Below are 25709 nucleotides of genomic sequence, written 5' to 3' on the forward strand. Positions count from 1 at the left end.
AAACCGATGGTAGGTTAAGGTTTAGATGTGGTGAGGGGTATATTACTCTAAAAGTACACATCTCAACGTCTGTATGGACGGAGAAGAAAAAATTGAATAAACATATATTGTGCTCAGACGCATCACCACCCTAATGATGCCGGCTGTTTATTTTTAATGTCTTCAAATTTTGTCATTCAGGTCTGTCGCGACGCGTTTTCGAACCTTCCCACAGTGTTCTCATCAGGCGAATTCAATGACAAAATGACTCTGACCCAGCTCGCTCCAGCATTTATGTGCCAGGAGGGCGGGGGCTTCTCACCTCGCAACCAATAGCAACCGATAACCACCTTCAGCATTGTATGATGCTTCATGAATTGTTCTTTCACACACTAATAAACTGTATTGTTGTTTTTAATTTTTTACAGGTACTAGGCGAAAAATGTCGATCAGCAGGCACTTGCAGCAGGTAAGTAGGCACCTTTGTGCATAATTCAGGTGAGTACAGGGAACTCGAGGTCCATAGGAACCCGGCACTGGCTTGGTTAGGTGAAGGAAAATCCAGAATCCGAATCCCGAAGGATTCGAAAACGGTTGTGCAGGATCCTGAGTCCCACCGGCCGCCAAGAGTCACAAGCACACCCCCAAATCACACACAACAGCCAACACTTCCCCACAGAAGCCAACGCCAGTCTAAAATATTTTTTTAGGCTCTGTAAAAAATCCCAAACCCGGGCTACAGCCACACGGGCTGTTTTTCTCAGGGGTGTGTGAAGAAAAACCGATGGTAGGTTAAGGTTTAGATGTGGTGAGGGGGTATATTACTCTAAAAGTACACATCTCAACGTCTGTATGGACGGAGAAGAAAAATTGAATAAACATATATTGTGCTCAGACGCATCACCACCCTAATGATGCCGGCTGTTTATTTTTAAATGTCTTCAAATTTTGTCATTCAGGTCTGTCCGCGGACGCGTTTTCGAACCTTCCCACAGTGTTCTCATCAGGCGAATTCAATGACAAAATGACTCTGACCCAGCTCGGCTCCAGCATTTATGTGCCAGGAGGGCGGGGCTTCTCACCTCGCAACCAATAGCAACCGATAACCACCTTCAGCATTGTATGATGCTTCATGAATTGTTTCTTTCACACACTAATAAACTGTATTGTTGTTTTTTAATTTTTTACAGGTACTAGGCGAATAATGTCGATCAGCAGGCACTTGCAGCAGGTAAGTAGGCACCTTTGTGCATAATTCAGGTGAGTACAGGGAACTCGAGGTCCATAGGAAACCCGCACTGGCTTGGTTAGGTGAAGGAAAATCCAGAATCCGAATCCCGAAGGATTCGAAAACGGTTGTGCACGGTCCTGAGTCCCACCGGCCGGCCAAGAGTCACAAGCACACCCCCAAATCACACACAACAGCCGAACACTTCCCACAGAAAGCCAACGCCAGTCTAAAATATTTTTTTAGGCTCTGTAAAAAATCCCAAACCGGGCTACAGCCACACGGGCTGTTTTTCTCAGGGGGTGTGTGAAGAAAAACCGATGGTAGGTTAAGGTTTAGATGTGGTGAGGGGTATATTACTCTAAAAGTACACATCTCAACGTCTGTATGGACGGAGAAGAAAAATTGAATAAACATATATTGTGCTCAGACGCATCACCACCCTAATGATGCCGGCTGTTTATTTTTAAATGTCTTCAAATTTTGTCATTCAGGTCTGTCGCGACGCGTTTCGAACCTTCCCACAGTGTTCTCATCAGGCGAATTCAATGACAAAATGACTCTGACCCAGCTCGCTCCAGCATTTATGTGCCAGGAGGGCGGGGCTTCTCACCTCGCAACCAATAGCAACCGATAACCACCTTCAGCATTGTATGATGCTTCATGAATTGTTTCTTTCACACACTAATAAACTGTATTGTTGTTTTTTAATTTTTTACAGGTACTAGGCGAATAATGTCGATCAGCAGGCACTTGCAGCAGGTAAGTAGGCACCTTTGTGCATAATTCAGGTGAGTACAGGGAACTCGAGGTCCATAGGAACCCGGCACTGGCTTGGTTAGGTGAAGGAAAATCCAGAATCCGAATCCCCGAAGGATTCGAAAACGGTTGTGCACGGTCCTGAGTCCCACCGGCCGCCAAGAGTCACAAGCACACCCCCAAATCACACACAACAGCCAACACTTCCCACAGAAAGCCAACGCCAGTCTAAAATATTTTTTTAGGCTCTGTAAAAAATCCCAAACCCGGGCTACAGCCACACGGGCTGTTTTTTCTCAGGGGTGTGTGAAGAAAAACCGATGGTAGGTTAAGGTTTAGATGTGGTGAGGGGTATAGTACTCTAAAAGTACACATCTCAAACGTCTGTATGGACGGAGAAGAAAAATTGAATAAACATATATTGTGCTCAGACGCATCACCACCCTAATGATGCCGGCTGTTTATTTTAAATGTCTTCAAATTTTGTCATTCAGGTCTGTCGCGACGCGTTTCGAACCTTCCCACAGTGTTCTCATCAGGCGAATTCAATGACAAAATGACTCTGACCCAGCTCGCTCCAGCATTTATGTGCCAGGAGGGCGGGGCTTTCTCACCTCGCAACCAATAGCAACCGATAACCACCTTCAGCATTGTATGATGCTTCATGAATTGTTTCTTTCACACACTAATAAACTGTATTGTTGTTTTTTAATTTTTTACAGGTACTAGGCGAATAATGTCGATCAGCAGGCACTTGCAGCAGGTAAGTAGGCACCTTTGTGCATAATTCAGGTGAGTACAGGGAACTCGAGGTCCATAGGAACCCGGCACTGGCTTGGTTAGGTGAAGGAAAATCCAGAATCCGATATCCCGAAGGATTCGAAACGGTTTGTGCACGGTCTGAGTCCCACCGGCCGCCAAGAGTCACAAGCACACCCCCAAATCAAACACAACAGCCAACACTTCCCCACAGAAAGCCAACGCCAGTCTAAAATATTTTTTTAGGCTCTGTAAAAAATCCCAAACCCGGGCTACAGCCACACGGGCTGTTTTTCTCAGGGGTGTGTGAAGAAAAACCGATGGTAGGTTAAGGTTTAGATGTGGTGAGGGGTATATTACTCTAAAAGTACACATCTCAACGTCTGTATGGACGGAGAAGAAAAATTGAATAAACATATATTGTGCTCAGACGCATCACCACCCTAATGATGCCGGCTGTTTTTTTTTTAAATGTCTTCAAATTTTGTCATTCAGGTCTGTCGCGACGCGTTTCGAACCTTCCACAGTGTTTCTCATCAGGCGAATTCAATGACAAAATGACTCTGACCCAGCTCGCTCCAGCATTTATGTGCCAGGAGGGCGGGGCTTCTCACCTCGCAACCAATAGCAACCGATAACCACCTTCAGCATTGTATGATGCTTCATGAATTGTTTCTTTCACACACTAATAAACTGTATTGTTGTTTTTTAATTTTTTACAGGTACTAGGCGAATAATGTCGATCAGCAGGCACTTGCAGCAGGTAAGTAGGCACCTTTGTGCATAATTCAGGTGAGTACAGGGAACTCGAGGTCCATAGGAACCCGGCACTGGCTTGGTTAGGTGAAGGAAAATCCAGAATCCGAATCCGAAGGATTCGAAAACGGTTGTGCACGGTCCTGAGTCCACCGGCCGCCAAGAGTCACAAGCACACCCCCAAATCACACACAACAGCCAACACTTCCCCACAGAAAGCCAACGCCAGTCTAAAATATTTTTTTTAGGCTCTGTAAAAAATCCCAAACCGGGCTACAGCCACACGGGCTGTTTTCTCAGGGGTGTGTGAAGAAAAACCGATGGTAGGTTAAGGTTTAGATGTGGTGAGGGGTATATTACTCTAAAAGTACACATCTCAACGTCTGTATGGACGGAGAAGAAAAATTGAATAAACATATATTGTGCTCAGACGCATCACCACCCTAATGATGCCGGCTGTTTATTTTTAAATGTCTTCAAATTTTGTCATTCAGGTCTGTCGCGACGCGTTTCGAACCTTCCCACAGTGTTCTCATCAGGCGAATTCAATGACAAAATGACTCTGACCCAGCTCGCTCCAGCATTTATGTGCCAGGAGGGCTGGGGCCTTCTCACCTCGCAACCAATAGCAACCGATAACCACCTTCAGCATTGTATGATGCTTCATGAATTGTTTCTTTCACACACTAATAAACTGTATTGTTGTTTTTTAATTTTTTACAGGTACTAGGCGAATAATGTCGATCAGCAGGCACTTGCAGCAGGTAAGTAGGCACCTTTGTGCATAATTCAGGTGAGTACAGGGAACTCGAGGTCCATAGGAACCCGGCACTGGCTTGGTTAGGTGAAGGAAAATCCAGAATCCGAATCCCGAAGGATTCGAAAACGGTTGTGCACGGTCCTGAGTCCCACCGGCCGCCAAGAGTCACAAGCACACCCCCAAATCACACACAACAGCCAACACTTCCCCACAGAAAGCCAACGCCAGTCTAAAATATTTTTTTAGGCTCTGTAAAAAATCCCAAACCCGGGCTACAGCCACACGGGCTGTTTTTCTCAGGGGTGTGTGAAGAAAAACCGATGGTAGGTTAAGGTTTAGATGTGGTGAGGGGTATATTACTCTAAAAGTACACATCTCAACGTCTGTATGGACGGAGAAGAAAAATTGAATAAACATATATTGTGCTCAGACGCATCACCACCCTAATGATGCCGGCTGTTTATTTTTAAATGTCTTCAAATTTTGTCATTCAGGTCTGTCGCGACGCGTTTCGAACCTTCCCACAGTGTTCTCATCAGGCGAATTCAATGACAAAATGACTCTGACCCAGCTCGCTCCAGCATTTATGTGCCAGGGAGGGCGGGGCTTCTCACCTCGCAACCAATAGCAACCGATAACCACCTTCAGCATTGTATGATGCTTCATGAATTGTTTCTTTCACACACTAATAAACTGTATTGTTGTTTTTTAATTTTTTACAGGTACTAGGCGAATAATGTCGATCAGCAGGCACTTGCAGCAGGTAAGTAGGCACCTTTGTGCATAATTCAGGTGAGTACAGGGAACTCGAGGTCCATAGGAACCCGGCACTGGCTTGGTTAGGTGAAGGAAAATCCAGAATCCGAATCCCGAAGGATTCGAAAACGGTTGTGCACGGTCCTGAGTCCCACCGGCCGCCAAGAGTCACAAGCACACCCCCAAATCACACACAACAGCCAACACTTCCCCACAGAAAGCCAACGCCAGTCTAAAATATTTTTTTAGGCTCTGTAAAAAATCCCAAACCCGGGCTACAGCCACACGGGCTGTTTTTCTCAGGGGGGTGTGTGAAGAAAAACCGATGGTAGGTTAAGGTTTAGATGTTGGTGAGGGGTATATTACTCTAAAAGTACACATCTCAACGTCTGTATGGACGGAGAAGAAAAATTGAATAAACATATATTGTGCTCAGACGCATCACCACCCTAATGATGCCGGCTGTTTATTTTTAAATGTCTTCAAATTTTGTCATTCAGGTCTGTCGCGACGCGTTTCGAACCTTCCCACAGTGTTCTCATCAGGCGAATTCAATGACAAAATGACTCTGACCCAGCTCGCTCCAGCATTTATGTGCCAGGAGGGCGGGGCTTCTCACCTCGCAACCAATAGCAACCGATAACCACCTTCAGCATTGTATGATGCTTCATGAATTGTTTCTTTCACACACTAATAAACTGTATTGTTGTTTTTTAATTTTTTACAGGTACTAGGCGAATAATGTCGATCAGCAGGCACTTGCAGCAGGTAAGTAGGCACCTTTGTGCATAATCAGGTGAGTACAGGGAACTCGAGGTCCATAGGAACCCGGCACTGGCTTGGTTAGGTGAAGGAAAATCCAGAATCCGAATCCCGAAGGATTCGAAAACGGTTGTGCACGGTCCTGAGTCCCACCGGCCCCAAGAGTCACAAGCACACCCCCAAATCACACACAACAGCCAACACTTCCCCACAGAAAGCCAACGCCAGTCTAAAATATTTTTTTTAGGCTCTGTAAAAAATCCCAAACCCGGGCTACAGGCCACACGGGCTGTTTTTCTCAGGGGTGTGTGAAGAAAAAACCGATGGTAGGTTAAGGTTTAGATGTGGTGAGGGTATATTACTCTAAAAGTACACATCTCAACGTCTGTATGGACGGAGAAGAAGAAAAATTGAATAAACATATATTGTGCTCAGACGCATCACCACCCTAATGATGCCGGCTGTTTATTTTAAATGTCTTCAATTTTGTCATTCAGGTCTGTCGCGACGCGTTTCGAACCTTCCCACAGTGTTCTCATCAGGCGAATTCAATGACAAAATGACTCTGACCCAGCTCGCTCCAGCATTTATGTGCCAGGAGGGCGGGGCTTCTCACCTCGCAACCAATAGCAAACCGATAACCACCTTCAGCATTGTATGATGCTTCATGAATTGTTTCTTTCACACACTAATAAACTGTATTGTTGTTTTTTAATTTTACAGGTACTAGGCGAATAATGTCGATCAGCAGGCACTTGCAGCAGGTAAGTAGGCACCTTTGTGCATAATTCAGGTGAGTACAGGGAACTCGAGGTCCATAGGAACCCGGCACTGGCTTGGTTAGGTGAAGGAAAATCCAGAATCCGAATCCCGAAGGATTCGAAAACGGTTGTGCACGGTCCTGAGTCCCACCGGCCGCCAAGAGTCACAAGCACACCCCCCAAATCACACACAACAGCCAACACTTCCCCACAGAAAGCCAACGCCAGTCTAAAATATTTTTTTAGGCTCTGTAAAAAATCCCAAACCCGGGCTACAGCCACACGGGCTGTTTTTCTCAGGGGTGTGTGAAGAAAAAAACCGATGGTAGGTTAAGGTTTAGATGTGGTGAGGGGTATATTACTCTAAAAGTACACATCTCAACGTCTGTATGGACGGAGAAGAAAAATTGAATAAACATATATTGTGCTCAGACGCATCACCACCCTAATGATGCCGGCTGTTTATTTTTAAATGTCTTCAAATTTTGTCATTCAGGTCTGTCGCGACGCGTTTCGAACCTTCCCACAGTGTTCTCATCAGGCGAATTCAATGACAAAATGACTCTGACCCAGCTCGCTCCAGCATTTATGTGCCAGGAGGGCGGGGCTTCTCACCTCGCAACCAATAGCAACCGATAACCACCTTCAGCATTGTATGATGCTTCATGAATTGTTTCTTTCACACACTAATAAACTGTATTGTTGTTTTTTAATTTTTTACAGGTACTAGGCGAATAATGTCGATCAGCAGGCACTTGCAGCAGGTAAGTAGGCACCTTTGTGCATAATTCAGGTGAGTACAGGGAACTCGAGGTCCATAGGAACCCGGCACTGGCTTGGTTAGGTGAAGGAAAATCCAGAATCCGAATCCCGAAGGATTCGAAAACGGTTGTGTGCACGGTCCTGAGTCCCACCGGCCGCCAAGAGTCACAAGCAACACCCCCAAATCACACACAACAGCCAACACTTCCCCACAGAAAGCCAACGCCAGTTCTAAAATATTTTTTTAGGCTCTGTAAAAAATCCCAAACCCGGGCTACAGCCACACGGGCTGTTTTTCTCAGGGGTGTGTGAAGAAAAACCGATGGTAGGTTAAGGTTTAGATGTGGTGAGGGGTATATTACTCTAAAAGTACACATCTCAACGTCTGTATGGACGGAGAAGAAAATTGAATAAACATATATTGTGCTCAGACGCATCACCACCCTAATGATGCCGGCTGTTTATTTTTAAATGTCTTCAAATTTTGTCATTCAGGTCTGTCGCGACGCGTTTCGAACCTTCCCACAGTGTTCGTCATCAGGCGAATTCAATGACAAAATGACTCTGACCCAGCTCGCTCCAGCATTTATGTGCCAGGAGGGCGGGGCTTCTCACCTCGCAACCAATAGCAACCGATAACCACCTTCAGCATTGTATGATGCTTCATGAATTGTTTCTTTCACACACTAATAAACTGTATTGTTGTTTTTTAATTTTTTTACAGGTACTAGGCGAATAATGTCGATCAGCAGGCACTTGCAGCAGGTAAGTAGGCACCTTTGTGCATAATTCAGGTGAGTACAGGGAACTCGAGGTCCATAGGAACCCGGCACTGGCTTGGTTAGGTGAAGGAAAATCCAGAATCCGAATCCCGAAGGATTCGAAAACGGTTGTGCACGGTCCTGAGTCCCACCGGCCGCCAAGAGTCACAAGCACACCCCCAAATCACACACAACAGCCAACACTTCCCCACAGAAAGCCAACGCCAGTCTAAAATATTTTTTTAGGCTCTGTAAAAAATCCCAAACCCGGGGCTACAGCCACACGGGCTGTTTTTCTCAGGGGGTGTGTGAAGAAAAACCGATGGTAGGTTAAGGTTTAGATGTGGTGAGGGGTATATTACTCTAAAAGTACACATCTCAACGTCTGTATGGACGGAGAAGAAAAATTGAATAAACATATATTGTGCTCAGACGCATCACCACCCTAATGATGCCGGCTGTTTATTTTTAAATGTCTTCAAATTTTGTCATTCAGGTCTGTCGCGACGCGTTTCGAACCTTCCCACAGTGTTCTCATCAGGCGAATTCAATGACAAAATGACTCTGACCCAGCTCGCTCCAGCATTTATGTGCCAGGAGGGCGGGGCTTCTCACCTCGCAACCAATAGCAACCGATAACCACCTTCAGCATTGTATGATGCTTCATGAATTGTTTCTTTCACACACTAATAAACTGTATTGTTGTTTTTAATTTTTTACAGGTACTAGGCGAATAATGTCGATCAGCAGGCACTTGCAGCAGGTAAGTAGGCACCTTTGTGCATAATTCAGGTGAGTACAGGGAACTCGAGGTCCATAGGAACCCGGCACTGGCTTGGTTAGGTGAAGGAAAATCCAGAATCCGAATCCCGAAGGATTCGAAAACGGTTGTGCACGGTCCTGAGTCCCACCGGCCGCCAAGAGTCACAAGCACACCCCCAAATCACACACAACAGCCAACACTTCCCCACAGAAAGCCAACGCCAGTCTAAAATATTTTTTTAGGCTCTGTAAAAAATCCCAAACCCGGGCTACAGCCACACGGGCTGTTTTTCTCAGGGGTGTGTGAAGAAAAACCGATGGTAGGTTAAGGTTTAGATGTGGTGAGGGGTATATTACTCTAAAAGTACACATCTCAACGTCTGTATGGACGGAGAAGGAAAAATTGAATAAACATATATTGTGCTCAGACGCATCACCACCCTAATGATGCCGGCTGTTTATTTTTAAATGTCTTCAAATTTTGTCATTCAGGTCTGTCGCGACGCGTTTCGAACCTTCCCACAGTGTTCTCATCAGGCGAATTCAATGACAAAATGACTCTGACCCAGCTCGCTCCAGCATTTATGTGCCAGGAGGGCGGGGCTTCTCACCTCGCAACCAATAGCAACCGATAACCACCTTCAGCATTGTATGATGCTTCATGAATTGTTTCTTTCACACACTAATAAACTGTATTGTTGTTTTTAATTTTTTACAGGTACTAGGCGAATAATGTCGATCAGCAGGCACTTGCAGCAGGTAAGTAGGCACCTTTGTGCATAATTCAGGTGAGTACAGGGAACTCGAGGTCCATAGGAACCCGGCACTGGCTTGGTTAGGTGAAGGAAAATCCAGAATCCGAATCCCGAAGGATTCGAAAACGGTTGTGCACGGTCCTGAGTCCCACCGGCGCCAAGAGTCACAAGCACACCCCAAATCACACACAACAGCCAACACTTCCCCACAGAAAGCCAACGCCATGTCTAAAATATTTTTTTAGGCTCTGTAAAAAATCCCAAACCCGGGCTACAGCCACACGGGCTGTTTTTCTCAGGGGTGTGTGAAGAAAAACCGATGGTAGGTTAAGGGTTTAGATGTGGTGAGGGGTATATTACTCTAAAAGTACACATCTCAACGTCTGTATGGACGGAGAAGAAAAATTGAATAAACATATATTGTGCTCAGACGCATCACCACCCTAATGATGCCGGCTGTTTATTTTTAAATGTCTTCAATTTTAGTCATTCAGGTCTGTCGCGACGCGTTTTCGAACCTTCCCACAGTGTTCTCATCAGGCGAATTCAATGACAAAATGACTCTGACCCAGCTCGCTCCAGCATTTATGTGCCAGGAGGGCGGGGCTTCTCACCTCGCAACCAATAGCAACCGATAACCACCTTCAGCATTGTATGATGCTTCATGAATTGTTTCTTTCACACACTAATAAACTGTATTGTTGTTTTTTAATTTTTTACAGGTACTAGGCGAATAATGTCGATCAGCAGGCACTTGCAGCAGGTAAGTAGGCACCTTTGTGCATAATTCAGGTGAGTACAGGGAACTCGAGGTCCATAGGAACCCGGCACTGGCTTGGTTAGGTGAAGGAAAATCCAGAATCCGAATCCCGAAGGATTCGAAAACGGTTGTGCACGGTCCTGAGTCCCACGCGCCGCCAAGAGTCACAAGCACACCCCCAAATCACACACAACTGCCAACACTTCCCACAGAAAGCCTACGCCAGTCTAAAATATTTTTTTAGGCTCTGTAAAAAATCCCAAACCCGGGCTACAGCCACACGGGCTGTTTTTTCTCAGGGGTGTGTGAAGAAAAACCGATGGTAGGTTAAGGTTTAGATGTGGTGAGGGGTATATTACTCTAAAAGTACACATCTCAACGTCTGTATGGACGGAGAAGAAAAATTGAATAAACATATATTGTGCTCAGACGCATCACCACCCTAATGATGCCGGCTGTTTATTTTTAAATGTCTTCAAATTTTGTCATTCAGGTCTGTCGCGACGCGTTTCGAACCTTCCCACAGTGTTCTCATCAGGCGAATTCAATGACAAAATGACTCTGACCCAGCTCGCTCCAGCATTTATGTGCCAGGAGGGCGGGGCTTCTCACCTCGCAACCAATAGCAACCGATAACCACCTTCAGCATTGTATGATGCTTCATGAATTGTTTCTTTCACACACTAATAAACTGTATTGTTGTTTTTTAATTTTTTACAGGTACTAGGCGAATAATGTCGATCAGCAGGCACTTGCAGCAGGTAAGTAGGCACCTTTGTGCATAATTCAGGTGAGTACAGGGAATCGAGGTCCATAGGAACCCGGCACTGGCTTGGTTAGGTGAAGGAAAATCCAGAATCGAATCCCGAAGGATTCGAAAACGGTTGTGCACGGTCCTGAGTCCCACCGGCCGCCAAGAGTCACAAGCACACCCCCAAATCACACACAACAGCCAACACTTCCCCACAGAAAGCCAACGCCAGTCTAAAATATTTTTTTAGGCTCTGTAAAAAATCCCAAACCCGGGCTACAGCCACACGGGCTGTTTTTCTCAGGGGTGTGTGAAGAAAAACCGGATGGGTAGGTTAAGGTTTAGATGTGGTGAGGGGTATATTACTCTAAAAGTACACATCTCAACGTCTGTATGGACGGAGAAGAAAAATTGAATAAACATATATTGTGCTCAGACGCATCACCACCCTAATGATGCCGGCTGTTTATTTTTAAATGTCTTCAAATTTTGTCATTCAGGTCTGTCGCGACGCGTTTCGAACCTTCCCACAGTGTTCTCATCAGGCGAATTCAATGACAAAATGACTCTGACCCAGCTCGCTCCAGCATTTATGTGCCAGGAGGGCGGGGCTTCTCACCTCGCAACCAATAGCAACCGATTAACCACCTTCAGCATTGTATGATGCTTCATGAATTGTTTCTTTCACACACTAATAAACTGTATTGTTGTTTTTTAATTTTTTACAGGTACTAGGCGAATAATGTCGATCAGCAGGCACTTGCAGCAGGTAAGTAGGCACCTTTGTGCATAATCAGGTGAGTACAGGGAACACGAGGTCCATAGGAACCCGGCACTGGCCTGTTGGTTAGGTGAAGGAAAATCCAGAATCCGAATCCCGAAGGATTCGAAAACGGTTGTGCACGGTCCTGAGTCCCACCGGCCGCCAAGAGTCACAAGCACACCCCAAATCACACACAACAGCCAACACTTCCCCACAGAAAGCCAACGCCAGTCTAAAATATTTTTGTAGGCTCTGTAAAAAATCCCAAACCCGGGCTACAGCCACACGGGCTGTTTTTCTCAGGGGTGTGTGAAGAAAAACCGATGGTAGGTTAAGGTTTAGATGTGGTGAGGGGTATATTACTCTAAAAGTACACATCTCAACGTCTGTATGGACGGAGAAGGAAAAATTGAATAAACATATATTGTGCTCAGACGCATCACCACCCTAATGATGCCGGCTGTTTATTTTTAAAATGTCTTCAAATTTTGTCATTCAGGTCTGTCGCGACGCGTTTCGAACCTTCCCACAGTGTTCTCATCAGGCGAATTCAATGACAAAATGACTCTGACCCAGCTCGCTCCAGCATTTATGTGCCAGGAGGGCGGGGCTTCTCACCTCGCAACCAATAGCAACCGTTAACCACCTTCAGCATTGTATGATGCTTCATGAATTGTTTCTTTCACACACTAATAAACTGTATTGTTGTTTTTTAATTTTTTACAGGTACTAGGCGAATAATGTCGATCAGCAGGCACTTGCAGCAGGTAAGTAGGCACCTTTGTGCATAATTCAGGTGAGTACAGGGAACTCGAGGTCCATAGGAACCCGGCACTGGCTTGGTTAGGTGAAGGAAAATCCAGAATCCGAATCCCGAAGGATACGAAAACGGTTGTGCACGGTCCTGAGTCCCACCGGCCCGCCAAGAGTCACAAGCACACCCCCAAATCACACACAACAGCCAACACTTCCCCACAGAAAGCCAACGCCAGTCTAAAATATTTTTTTAGGCTCTGTAAAAAATCCCAAACCCGGGCTACAGCCACACGGGCTGTTTTTCTCAGGGGTGTGTGAAGAAAAACCGATGGTAGGTTAAGGTTTAGATGTGTGTGAGGGGTATATTACTCTAAAAGTACACATCTCAACGTCTGTATTGGACGGAGAAGAAAAATTGAATAAACATATATTGTGCTCAGACGCATCACCACCCTAATGATGCCGTCTGTTTATTTTTAAATGTCTTCAAATTTTGTCATTCAGGTCTGTCGCGACGCGTTTTCGAACCTTCCCACAGTGTTTCTCATCAGGCGAATTCAATGACAAAATGACTCTGACCCAGCTCGCTCCAGCATTTATGTGCCAGGAGGGAGGGGCTTCTCACCTCGCAACCAATAGCAACGATAACCACCTTCAGCATTGTATGATGCTTCATGAATTGTTTCTTTCACACACTAATAAACTGTATTGTTGATTTTAATTTTTTACAGGTACTAGGCGAATAATGTCGATCAGCAGGCACTTGCAGCAGGGTAGTAGGCACCTTTGTGCATAATTCAGGTGAGTACAGGAACTCGAGGTCCATAGGAACCCGGCACTGGCTTGGTTAGGTGAAGGAAAATCCAGAATCCGAATCCCGAAGGATTCGAAAACGGTTGTGCACGGTCCTGAGTCCCACCGGCCGCCAAGAGTCACAAGCACACCCCAAATCACACACAACAGCCAACACTTCCCCACAGAAAGCCAACGCCAGTCTAAAATATTTTTTTAGGCTCTGTAAAAAAATCCAAACCCGGGCTACAGCCACACGGGCTGTTTTTCTCAGGGGTGTTGTGAAGAAAAACCGATGGGTAGGTTAAGGTTTAGATGTGGTGAGGGGTATATTACTCTAAAAGTACACATCTCAACGTCTGTATGGACGGAGAAGAAAATTGAAAAAACATATATTGTGCTCAGACGCATCACCACCCTAATGATGCCGGCTGTTTATTTTTAAATGTCTTCAAATTTTGTCATTCAGGTCTGTCGCGACGCGTTTCGAACCTTCCCACAGTGTTCTCATCAGGCGAATTCAATGACAAAATGACTCTGACCCAGCTCGCTCCAGCATTTATGTGCCAGGAGGGCGGGGCTTCTCACCTCGCAACCAATAGCAACCGATAACCACCTTCAGCATTGTATGATGCTTCATGAATTGTTTCTTTCACACACTAATAAACTGTATTGTTGTTTTTTAATTTTTTACAGGTACTAGGCGAATAATGTCGATCAGCAGGCACTTGCAGCAGGTAAGTAGGCACCTTTGTGCATAATTCAGGTGAGTACAGGGAACTCGAGGTCCATAGGAACCCGGCACTGGCTTGGTTAGGTGAAGGAAAATCCAGAATCCGAATCCCGAAGGATTCGAAAACGGTTGTGCACGGTCCTGAGTCCCACCGGCCGCCAAGAGTCACAAGCACACCCCCAAATCACACACAAACAGCCAACACTTCCCCACAGAAAGCCAACGCAGTCTAAAATATTTTTTTAGGCTCTGTAAAAAATCCCAAACCCGGGCTACAGCCACACGGGCTGTTTTTCTCAGGGGTGTGTGAAGAAAAACCGATGGTAGGTTAAGGTTTAGATGTGGTGAGGGGTATATTACTCTAAAAGTACACATCTCAACGTCTGTATGGACGGAGAAGAAAAATTGAATAAACATATATTGTGCTCAGGACGCATCACCACCCTAATGATGCCGGCTGTTTATTTTTAAATGTCTTCAAATTTTGTCATTCAGGTCTGTCGCGACGCGTTTCGAACCTTCCCACAGTGTTCTCATCAGGCGAATTCAATGACAAAATGACTCTGACCCAGCTCGCTCCAGCATTTATGTGCCAGGAGGGCGGGGCTTCTCACCTCGCAACCAATAGCAACCGATAACCACCTTCAGCATTGTATGATGCTTCATGAATTGTTTCTTTCACACACTAATAAACTGTATTGTTGTTTTTTAATTTTTTACAGGTACTAGGCGAATAATGTCGATCAGCAGGCACTTGCAGCAGGTAAGTAGGCACCTTTGTGCATAATTCAGGGTGAGTACAGGGAACTCGAGGTCCATAGGAACCCGGCACTGGCTTGGTTAGGTGAAGGAAAATCCAGAATCCGAATCCCGAAGGATTCGAAAACGGTTGTGCACGGTCCTGAGTCCCACCGGCCGCCAAGAGTCACAAGCACACCCCCAAATCACACACAACAGCCAACACTTCCCCACAGAAAGCCAACGCCAGTCTAAAATATTTTTTTTAGGCTCTGTAAAAAATCCCAAACCCGGGCTACAGCCACACGGGCTGTTTTTCTCAGGGGTGTGTGAAGAAAAACCGATGGTAGGTTAAGGTTTAGATGTGGTGAGGGGTATATTACTCTAAAAGTACACATCTCAACGTCTGTATGGACGGAGAAGAAAAATTGAATAAACATATATTGTGCTCAGACGCATCACCACCCTAATGATGCCGGCTGTTTATTTTTAAATGTCCTTCAAATTTTGTCATTCAGGTCTGTCGCGACGCGTTTCGAACCTTCCCACAGTGTTCTCATCAGGCGAATTCAATGACAAAATGACTCTGACCCAGCTCGCTCCAGCATTTATGTGCCAGGAGGGCGGGGCTTCTCACCTCGCAACCAATAGCAACCGATAACCACCTTCAGCATTGTATGATGCTTCATGAATTGTTTCTTTCACACACTAATAAACTGTATTGTTGTTTTTTAATTTTTTACAGGTACTAGGCGAATAATGTCGATCAGCAGGCACTTGCAGCAGGTAAGTAGGCACCTTTGTGCATAATTCAGGTGAGTACAGGGAACTCGAGGTCCATAGGAACCCGGCACTGGCTTGTTAGGTGAAGGAAAATCCAGAATCCGAATCCCGAAGGATTCGAAAACGGTTGTGCACGGTCCTGAGTCCCACCGGCCGCCAAGAGTCACAAGCACACCCCCAAATCACACACAACAGCCAACACTTCCCCACAGAAAGCCAACGCCAGTCTAAAATATTTTTTTAGGCTCTGTAAAAAATCCCAAACCCGGGCTACAGCCACACGGGCTGTTTTTCTCAGGGGTGTGTGAAGAAAAAACCGATGGTAGGTTAAGGTTTAGATGTGGTGAGGGGTATATTACTCTAAAAGTACACATCTCAACGTCTGTATGGACGGAGAAGAAAAATTGAATAAAACATATATTGTGCTCAGACGCATCACCACCCTAATGATGCCGGCTGTTTATTTTTAAATGTCTTCAAATTTTGTCATTCAGGTCTGTCGCGACGCGTTTCGAACCTTCCCACAGTGTTCTCATCAGGCGAATTCAATGACAAAATGACTCTGACCCAGCTCGCTCCAGCATTTATGTGCCAGGAGGGCGGGGCTTCTCACCTCGCAACCAATAGGCAACCGATAACCACCTTCAGCATTGTATGATGCTTCATGAATTGTTTCTTTCACACACTAATAAACTGTATTGTTGTTTTTTAATTTTTTACAGGTACTAGGCGAATAATGTCGATCAGCAGGCACTTGCAGCAGGTAAGTAGGCACCTTTGTGCATAATTCAGGTGAGTACAGGGAACTCGAGGTCCATAGGAACCCGGCACTGGCTTGGTTAGGTGAAGGAAAATCCAGAATCCGAATCCCGAAGGATTCGAAAACGGTTGTGCACGGTCCTGAGTCCCCACCGACCGCCAAGAGTCACAAGCACACCCCCAAATCACACACAACAGCCAACACTTCCCCACAGAAAGCCAACGCCAGTCTAAAATATTTTTTTAGGCTCTGTAAAAAATCCCAAACCCGGGCTACAGCCACAACGGGCTGTTTTTCTCAGGGGTGTGTGAAGAAAAACCGATGGTAGGTTAAGGTTTAGATGTGGTGAGGGGTATATTACTCTAAAAGTACACATCTCAACGTCTGTATGGACGGAGAAGAAAAATTGAATAAACATATATTGTGCTCAGACGCATCACCACCCTAATGATGCCGGCTGTTTATTTTTAAATGTCTTCAAATTTTGTCATTCAGGTCTGTCGCGACGCGTTTCGAACCTTCCCACAGTGTTCTCATCAGGCGAATTCAATGACAAAATGACTCTGACCCAGCTCGCTCCAGCATTTATGTGCCAGGAGGGCGGGGCTTCTCACCTCGCAACCAATAGCAACCGATAACCACCTTCAGCATTGTATGATGCTTCATGAATTGTTTCTTTCACACACTAATAAACTGTATTGTTGTTTTTTAATTTTTTACAGGTACTAGGCGAATAATGTCGATCAGCAGGCACTTGCAGCAGGTAAGTAGGCACCTTTGTGCATAATTCAGGTGAGTACAGGGGAACTCGAGGTCCATAGGAACCCGGGCACTGGCTTGGTTAGGTGAAGGAAAATCCAGAATCCGAATCCCGAAGGATTCGAAAACGGTTGTGCACGGTCCTGAGTCCCACCGGCCGCCAAGAGTCACAAGCACACCCCCAAATCACACACAACAGCCAACACTTCCCACAGAAAGCCAACGCCAGTCTAAAATATTTTTTTAGGCTCTGTAAAAATCCCAAACCCGGGCTACAGCCACACGGGCTGTTTTTCTCAGGGGTGTGTGTGAAGAAAAACCGATGGTAGGTTATGGTTTAGATGTGGTGAGGGGTATATTACTCTAAAAGTACACATCTCAACGTCTGTATGGACGGAGAAGAAAAATTGAATAAACATATATTGTGCTCAGACGCATCACCACCCCTAATGATGCCGGCTGTTTATTTTTAAATGTCTTCAAATTTTGTCATTCAGGTCTGTCGCGACGCGTTTCGAACCTTCCCACAGTGTTCTCATCAGGCGAATTCAATGACAAAATGACTCTGACCCAGCTCGCTCCAGCATTTATGTGCCAGGAGGGCGGGGCTTCTCACCTCGCAACCAATAGCAACCGATAACCACCTTCAGCATTGTATGATGCTTCATGAATTGTTTCTTTCACACACTAATAAACTGTATTGTTGTTTTTTAATTTTTTACAGGTACTAGGCGAATAATGTCGATCAGCAGGCACTTGCAGCAGGTAAGTAGGCACCTTTGTGCATAATTCAGGTGAGTACAGGGAACTCGAGGTCCATAGGAACCCGGCACTGGCTTGGTTAGGTGAAGGAAAATCCAGAATCCGAATCCCGAAGGATTCGAAAACGGTTGTGCACGGTCCTGAGTCCCACCGGCCGCCAAGAGTCACAAGCACACCCCCAAATCACACACAACAGCCAACACTTCCCCACAGAAAGCCAACGCCAGTCTAAAATATTTTTTTAGGCTCTGTAAAAAATCCCAAACCCGGGCTACAGCCACACGGGCTGTTTTTCTCAGGGGTGTGTGAAGAAAAACCGATGGTAGGTTAAGGTTTAGATGTGGTGAGGGGTATATTACTCTAAAAGTACACATCTCAACGTCTGTATGGACGGAGAAGAAAAATTGAATAAACATATATTGTGCTCAGACGCATCACCACCCTAATGATGCCGGCTGTTTATTTTTAAATGTCTTCAAATTTTGTCATTCAGGTCTGTCGCGACGCGTTTCGAACCTTCCCACAGTGTTCTCATCAGGCGAATTCAATGACAAAATGACTCTGACCCAGCTCGCTCCAGCATTTATGTGCCAGGAGGGCGGGGCTTCTCACCTCGCAACCAATAGCAACCGATAACCACCTTCAGCATTGTATGATGCTTCATGAATTGTTTCTTTCACACACTAATAAACTGTATTGTTGTTTTTTAATTTTTTACAGGTACTAGGCGAATAATGTCGATCAGCAGGCACTTGCAGCAGGTAAGTAGGCACCTTTGTGCATAATTCAGGTGAGTACAGGGAACTCGAGGTCCATAGGAACCCGGCACTGGCTTGGTTAGGTGAAGGAAAATCCAGAATCCGAATCCCGAAGGATTCGAAAACGGTTGTGCACGGTCCTGAGTCCCACCGGCCGCCAAGAGTCACAAGCACACCCCCAAATCACACACAACAGCCAACACTTCCCCACAGAAAGCCAACGCCAGTCTAAAAATATTTTTTTAGGCTCTGTAAAAAATCCCAAACCCGGGCTACAGCCACACGGGCTGTTTTTCTCAGGGGTGTGTGAAGAAAAACCGATGGTAGGTTAAGGTTTAGATGTGGTGAGGGGTATATTACTCTAAAAGTACACATCTCAACGTCTGTATGGACGGAGAAGAAAAATTGAATAAACATATATTGTGCTCAGACGCATCACCACCCTAATGATGCCGGCTGTTTATTTTTAAATGTCTTCAAATTTTGTCATTCAGGTCTGTCGCGACGCGTTTCGAACCTTCCCACAGTGTTCTCATCAGGCGAATTCAATGACAAAATGACTCTGACCCAGCTCGCTCCAGCATTTATGTGCCAGGGAGGGCGGTGGCTTCTCACCTCGCAACCAATAGCAACCGATAACCACCTTCAGCATTGTATGATGCTTCATGAATTGTTTCTTTCACACACTAATAAACTGTATTGTTGTTTTTTAATTTTTTACAGGTACTAGGCGAATAATGTCGATCAGCAGGCACTTGCAGCAGGGTAAGTAGGCACCTTTGTGCATAATTCAGGTGAGTACAGGGAACTCGAGGTCCATAGGAACCCGGGCACTGGCTTGGTTAGGTGAAGGAAAATCCAGAATCCGAATCCCGAAGGATTCGAAAACGGTTGTGCACGGTCCTGAGTCCCACCGGCCGCCAAGAGTCACAAGCACACCCCCAAAATCACACACAACAGCCAACACTTCCCCACAGAAAGCCAACGCCAGTCTAAAATATTTTTTTAGGCTCTGTAAAAAATCCCAAACCCGGGGCTACAGCCACACGGGCTGTTTTTTCTCAGGGGGGTGTGTGTGAAAAAACCGATGGTAGGTTAAGGTTTAGATGTGGTGAGGGGTATATTACTCTAAAAGTACACATCTCAACGTCTGTATGGACGGAGAAGAAAAATTGAATAAACATATATTGTGCTCAGACGCATCACCACCCTAATGATGCCGGCTGTTTATTTTTAAATGTCTTCAAATTTTGTCATTCAGGTCTGTCGCGACGCGTTTCGAACCTTCCCACAGTGTTCTCATCAGGCGAATTCAATGACAAAATGACTCTGACCCAGCTCGCTCCAGCATTTATGTGCCAGGAGGGCGGGGCTTCTCACCTCGCAACCAATAGCAACCGATAACCACCTTCAGCATTGTATGATGCTTCATGAATTGTTTCTTTCACACACTAATAAACTGTATTGTTGTTTTTTAATTTTTTACAGGTACTAGGCGAATAATGTCGATCAGCAGGCACTTGCAGCAGGTAAGTAGGCACCTTTGTGCATAATTCAGGTGAGTACAGGGAACTCGAGGTCCATAGGAACCCCGGCACTGGCTTGGTTAGGTGAAGGAAAATCCAGAATCCGAATCCCGAAGGATTCGAAAACGGTTGTGCACGGTCCTGAGTCCCACCGGCCGCCAAGAGTCACAAGCACACCCCCAAATCACACACAACAGCCAACACTTCCCCACAGAAAGCCAACGCCAGTCTAAAATATTTTTTTAGGCTCTGTAAAAAATCCCAAACCCGGGCTACAGCCACACGGGCTGTTTTTCTCAGGGGTGTGTGAAGAAAAACCGATGGTAGGTTAAGGTTTAGATGTGGTGAGGGGTATATTACTCTAAAAGTACACATCTCAACGTCTGTATGGACGGAGAAGAAAAATTGAATAAACATATATTGTGCTCAGACGCATCACCACCCTAATGATGCCGGCTGTTTATTTTTAAATGTCTTCAAATTTTGTCATTCAGGTCTGTCGCGACGCGTTTCGAACCTTCCCACAGTGTTCTCATCAGGCGAATTCAATGACAAAATGACTCTGACCAGCTCGCTCCAGCATTTATGTGCCAGGAGGGCGGGGCTTCTCACCTCGCAACCAATAGCAACCGATAACCACCTTCAGCATTGTATGATGCTTCATGAATTGTTTCTTTCACACACTAATAAACTGTATTGTTGTTTTTAATTTTTTACAGGTACTAGGCGAATAATGTCGATCAGCAGGCACTTGCAGCAGGTAAGTAGGCACCTTTGTGCATAATTCAGGTGATGTACAGGAACTCGAGGTCCATAGGAACCCGGCACTGGCTTGGTTAGGTGAAGGAAAATCCAGAATCCGAATCCCGAAGGATTCGAAACGGTTGTGCACGGTCCTGAGTCCCACCGGCCGCCAAGAGTCACAAGCACACCCCCAAATCACACACAACAGCCAACACCTCCCCACTGAAAGCAACGCCAGTCTAAAATATTTTTTTAGGCTCTGTAAAAAATCCCCAAACCCGGGCTACAGCCACACGGGCTGTTTTTCTCAGGGTGGTGTGTGAAGAAAAACCGATGGTAGGTTAAGGTTTAGATGTGGTGAGGGGTATATTACTCTAAAAGTACACATCTCAACGTCTGTATGGACGGAGAAGAAAATTGAATAAACATATATTGTGCTCAGACGCATCACCACCCTAATGATGCCGGCTGTTTATTTTTAAATGTCTTCAAATTTTGTCATTCAGGTCTGTCGCGACGCGTTTCGAACCTTCCCACAGTGTTCTCATCAGGCGAATTCAATGACAAAATGACTCTGACCCAGCTCGCTCCAGCATTTATGTGCCAGGAGGGCGGGGCTTCTCACCTCGCAACCATAGCAACCGATAACCACCTTCAGCATTGTATGATGCTTCATGAATTGTTTCTTTCACACACTAATAAACTGTATTGTTGTTTTTTAATTTTTTTACAGGTACTAGGCGAATAATGTCGATCAGCAGGCACTTGCAGCAGGTAAGTAGGCACCTTTGTGCATAATTCAGGTGAGTACAGGGAACTCGAGGTCCATAGGAACCGGCACTGGCTTGGTTAGGTGAAGGAAAATCCAGAATCCGAATCCCGCAGGATTCGAAAACGGTTGTGCACGGTCCTGAGTCCCACCGGCCGCCAAGAGTCACAGCACACCCCCAAATCACACACAACAGCCAACACTTCCCCACAGAAAGCCAACGCCAGTCTAAAATATTTTTTTAGGCTCTGTAAAAAATTCCCAAACCCGGGCTACAGCCACACGGGCTGTTTTTCTCAGGGGTGTGTGAAGAAAAACCGATGGTAGGTTAAGGTTTAGTGTGGTGAGGGTATATTACTCTAAAAGTACACATCTCAACGTCTGTATGGACGGAGAAGAAAAATTGAATAAACATATATTGTGCTCAGACGCATCCACCACCCTAATGATGCCGGCTGTTTATTTTTAAATGTCTTCAAATATTGTCATTCAGGTCTGTCGCGACGCGTTTCGAACCTTCCCACAGTGTTCTCATCAGGCGAATTCAATGACAAAATGACTCTGACCCAGCTCGCTCCAGCATTTATGTGCCAGGAGGGCGGGGCTTCTCACCTCGCAACCAATAGCAACCGATAACCACCTTCAGCATTGTATGATGCTTCATGAATTGTTTCTTTCACACACTAATAAACTGTATTGTTGTTTTTTAATTTTTTACAGGTACTAGGGCTGAATAATGTCGATCAGCAGGCACTTGCAGCAGGTAAGTAGGCACCTTTGTGCATAATTCAGGTGAGTACAGGGAACTCGAGGTCCATAGGAACCCGGCACTGGCTTGGTTTAGGTGAAGGAAAATCCAGAATTCGCGAATCCCGAAGGATTCGAAAACGGTTGTGCACGGTCCTGAGTCCCACCGGCCGCCAAGAGTCACAAGCACACCCCCAAATCACACACAACAGCCAACACTTCCCCACAGAAAGCCAACGCCAGTCTAAAATATTTTTTTAGGCTCTGTAAAAAATCCCAAACCCGGGCTACAGCCACACGGGCTGTTTTTCTCAGGGGGTGTGTGAAGAAAAACCGATGGTAGGTTAAGGTTTAGATGTGGTGAGGGGTATATTACTCTAAAAGTACACATCTCAACGTCTGTATGGACGGAGAAGAAAAATTGAATAAACATATATTGTGCTCAGACGCATCACCACCCTAATGATGCCGGCTGTTTATTTTTAATTGTCTTCAAATTTTGTCATTCAGGTCTGTCGCGACGCGTTTCGAACCTTCCCACAGTGTTCTCATCAGGCGAATTCAATGACAAAATGACTCTGACCCAGCTCGCTCCAGCATTTATGTGCAGGAGGGCGGGGCTTCTCACCTCGCAACCAATAGCAACCGATAACCACCTTCAGCATTGTATGATGCTTCATGAATTGTTTCTTTCACACACTAATAAACTGTAATGTTGTTTTTTAATTTTTTACAGGTACTAGGCGAATAATGTCGATCAGCAGGCACTTGCAGCAGGTAAGTAGGCACCTTGTGCATAATTCAGGTGAGTACAGGGAACTCGAGGTCCATAGGAACCCGGCACTGGCTTGGTTAGGTGAAGGAAAATCCAGAATCCGAATCCCGAAGGATTCGAAACGGTTGTGCACGGTCCTGAGTCCACCGGCCGCCAAGAGTCACAAGCACACCCCCAAATCACACACAAACAGCCAACACTTCCCCACAGAAAGCCAACGCCAGTCTAAAATATTTTTTTAGGCTCTGTAAAAATCCCAAACCCGGGCTACAGCCACACGGGCTGTTTTTCTCAGGGGTGTTGTGTGAAGAAAAACCGATGGTAGGTTAAGGTTTAGATGTGAGTGAGGGGTATAATACTCTAAAAGTACACATCTCAACGTCTGTATGGACGGAGAAGAAAAATTGAATAAACATATATTGTGCTCAGACGCATCACCACCCTAATGATGCCGGCTGTTTATTTTTAAATGTCTTCAAATTTTTGTCATTCAGGTCTGTCGCGACGCGTTTCGAACCTTCCCACAGTGTTCTCATCAGGCGATTCAATGACAAAATGACTCTGACCCAGCTCGCTCCAGCATTTATGTGCCAGGAGGGCGGGGCTTCTCACCTCGCAACCAATAGCAACCGATAACCACCTTCAGCATTGTATGATGCTTCATGAATTGTTTCTTTCACACACTAATAAAACTGTATTGTTGTTTTTTAATTTTTTACAGGTACTAGGCGAATAATGTCGATCAGCAGGCACTTGCAGCAGGTAAGTAGGCACCTTTGTGCATAATTCAGGTGAGTACAGGGAACTCGAGGTCCATAGGAACCCGGCACTGGCTTGGTTAGGTGAAGGAAAATCCAGAATCCGAATCCCGAAGGATTCGAAAACGGTTGTGCACGGTCCTGAGTCCCACCGGCCGCCAAGAGTCACAAGCACACCCCCAAATCACACACAACAGCCAACACTTCCCCACAGAAAGCCAACGCCAGTCTAAAATATTTTTTTAGGCTCTGTAAAAAATCCCAAACCCGGGCTACAGCCACACGGGCTGTTTTTCTCAGGGGTGTGTGAAGAAAAACCGATGGTAGGTTAAGGTTTAGATGTGGTGAGGGGTATATTACTCTAAAAGTACACATCTCAACGTCTGTATGGACGGAGAAGAAAAATTGAATAAACATATATTGTGCTCAGACGCATCACCACCCTAATGATGCCGGCTGTTTATTTTTAAATGTCTTCAAATTTTGTCATTCAGGTCTGTCGCGACGCGTTTCGAACCTTCCCACAGTGTTCTCATCAGGCGAATTCAATGACAAAATGACTCTGACCCAGCTCGCTCCAGCATTTATGTGCCAGGAGGGCGGGGCTTCTCACCTCGCAACCAATAGCAACCGATAACCACCTTCAGCATTGTATGATGCTTCATGAATTGTTTCTTTCACACACTAATAAACTGTATTGTTGTTTTTTAATTTTTTACAGGTACTAGGCGAATAATGTCGATCAGCAGGCACTTGCAGCAGGTAAGTAGGCACCTTTGTGCATAATTCAGGTGAGTACAGGGAACTCGAGGTCCATAGGAACCCGGCACTGGCTTGGTTAGGTGAAGGAAAATCCAGAATCCGAATCCCGAAGGATTCGAAAACGGTTGTGCACGGTCCTGAGTCCCACCGGCCGCCAAGAGTCACAAGCACACCCCCAAATCACACACAACAGCCAACACTTCCCCACAGAAAGCCAACGCCAGTCTAAAATATTTTTTTAGGCTCTGTAAAAAATCCCAAACCCGGGCTACAGCCACACGGGCTGTTTTTCTCAGGGGTGTGTGAAGAAAAACCGATGGTAGGTTAAGGTTTAGATGTGGTGAGGGGTATATTACTCTAAAAGTACACATCTCAACGTCTGTATGGACGGAGAAGAAAAATTGAATAAACATATATTGTGCTCAGACGCATCACCACCCTAATGATGCCAGGCTGTTTATTTTTAAATGTCTTCAAATTTTGTCATTCAGGTCTGTCGCGACGCGTTTCGAACCTTCCCACAGTGTTCTCATCAGGCGAATTCAATGACAAAATGACTCTGACCCAGCTCGCTCCAGCATTTATGTGCCAGGAGGGCGGGGCTTCTCACCTCGCAACCAATAGCAACCGATAACCACCTTCAGCATTGTATGATGCTTCATGAATTGTTTCTTTCACACACTAATAAACTGTATTGTTGTTTTTTAATTTTTTACAGGTACTAGGCGAATAATGTCGATCAGCAGGCACTTGCAGCAGGTAAGTAGGCACCTTTGTGCATAATTCAGGTGAGTACAGGGAACTCGAGGTCCATAGGAACCCGGCACTGGCTTGGTTAGGTGAAGGAAAATCCAGAATCCGAATCCCGAAGGATTCGAAAACGGTTGTGCACGGTCCTGAGTCCCACCGGCCGCCAAGAGTCACAAGCACACCCCCAAATCACACACAACAGC

The 25709-nt window shown here is 45.6% G+C and overlaps 1 long non-coding RNA gene across 3 annotated transcripts; it reads left to right on the top strand.

Moving 5' to 3' along the window:
• The first annotated feature begins 419 nt into the window (after window positions 1-419).
• Window positions 420-24100, top strand: LOC128021601 (uncharacterized). Of its 3 annotated transcripts, XR_008185611.1 has the most exons (4): window positions 420-938; window positions 14611-14837; window positions 21679-21748; window positions 23267-23363. It is a non-coding gene; the product is annotated as an uncharacterized LOC128021601 (long non-coding RNA). The 3 variants fall into 3 exon arrangements; XR_008185610.1 differs by lacking the exons at window positions 21679-21748; window positions 23267-23363 and adding an exon at window positions 23958-24100; XR_008185609.1 differs by lacking the exon at window positions 23267-23363 and having other exon boundaries at window positions 21679-21884.
• Window positions 24101-25709: the final 1609 nt, after the last annotated feature.

The sequence above is a fragment of the Carassius gibelio genome, chromosome A10 (genome assembly GCF_023724105.1).
Source record: "Carassius gibelio isolate Cgi1373 ecotype wild population from Czech Republic chromosome A10, carGib1.2-hapl.c, whole genome shotgun sequence".
Lineage (NCBI taxonomy): Eukaryota > Metazoa > Chordata > Actinopteri > Cypriniformes > Cyprinidae > Carassius > Carassius gibelio.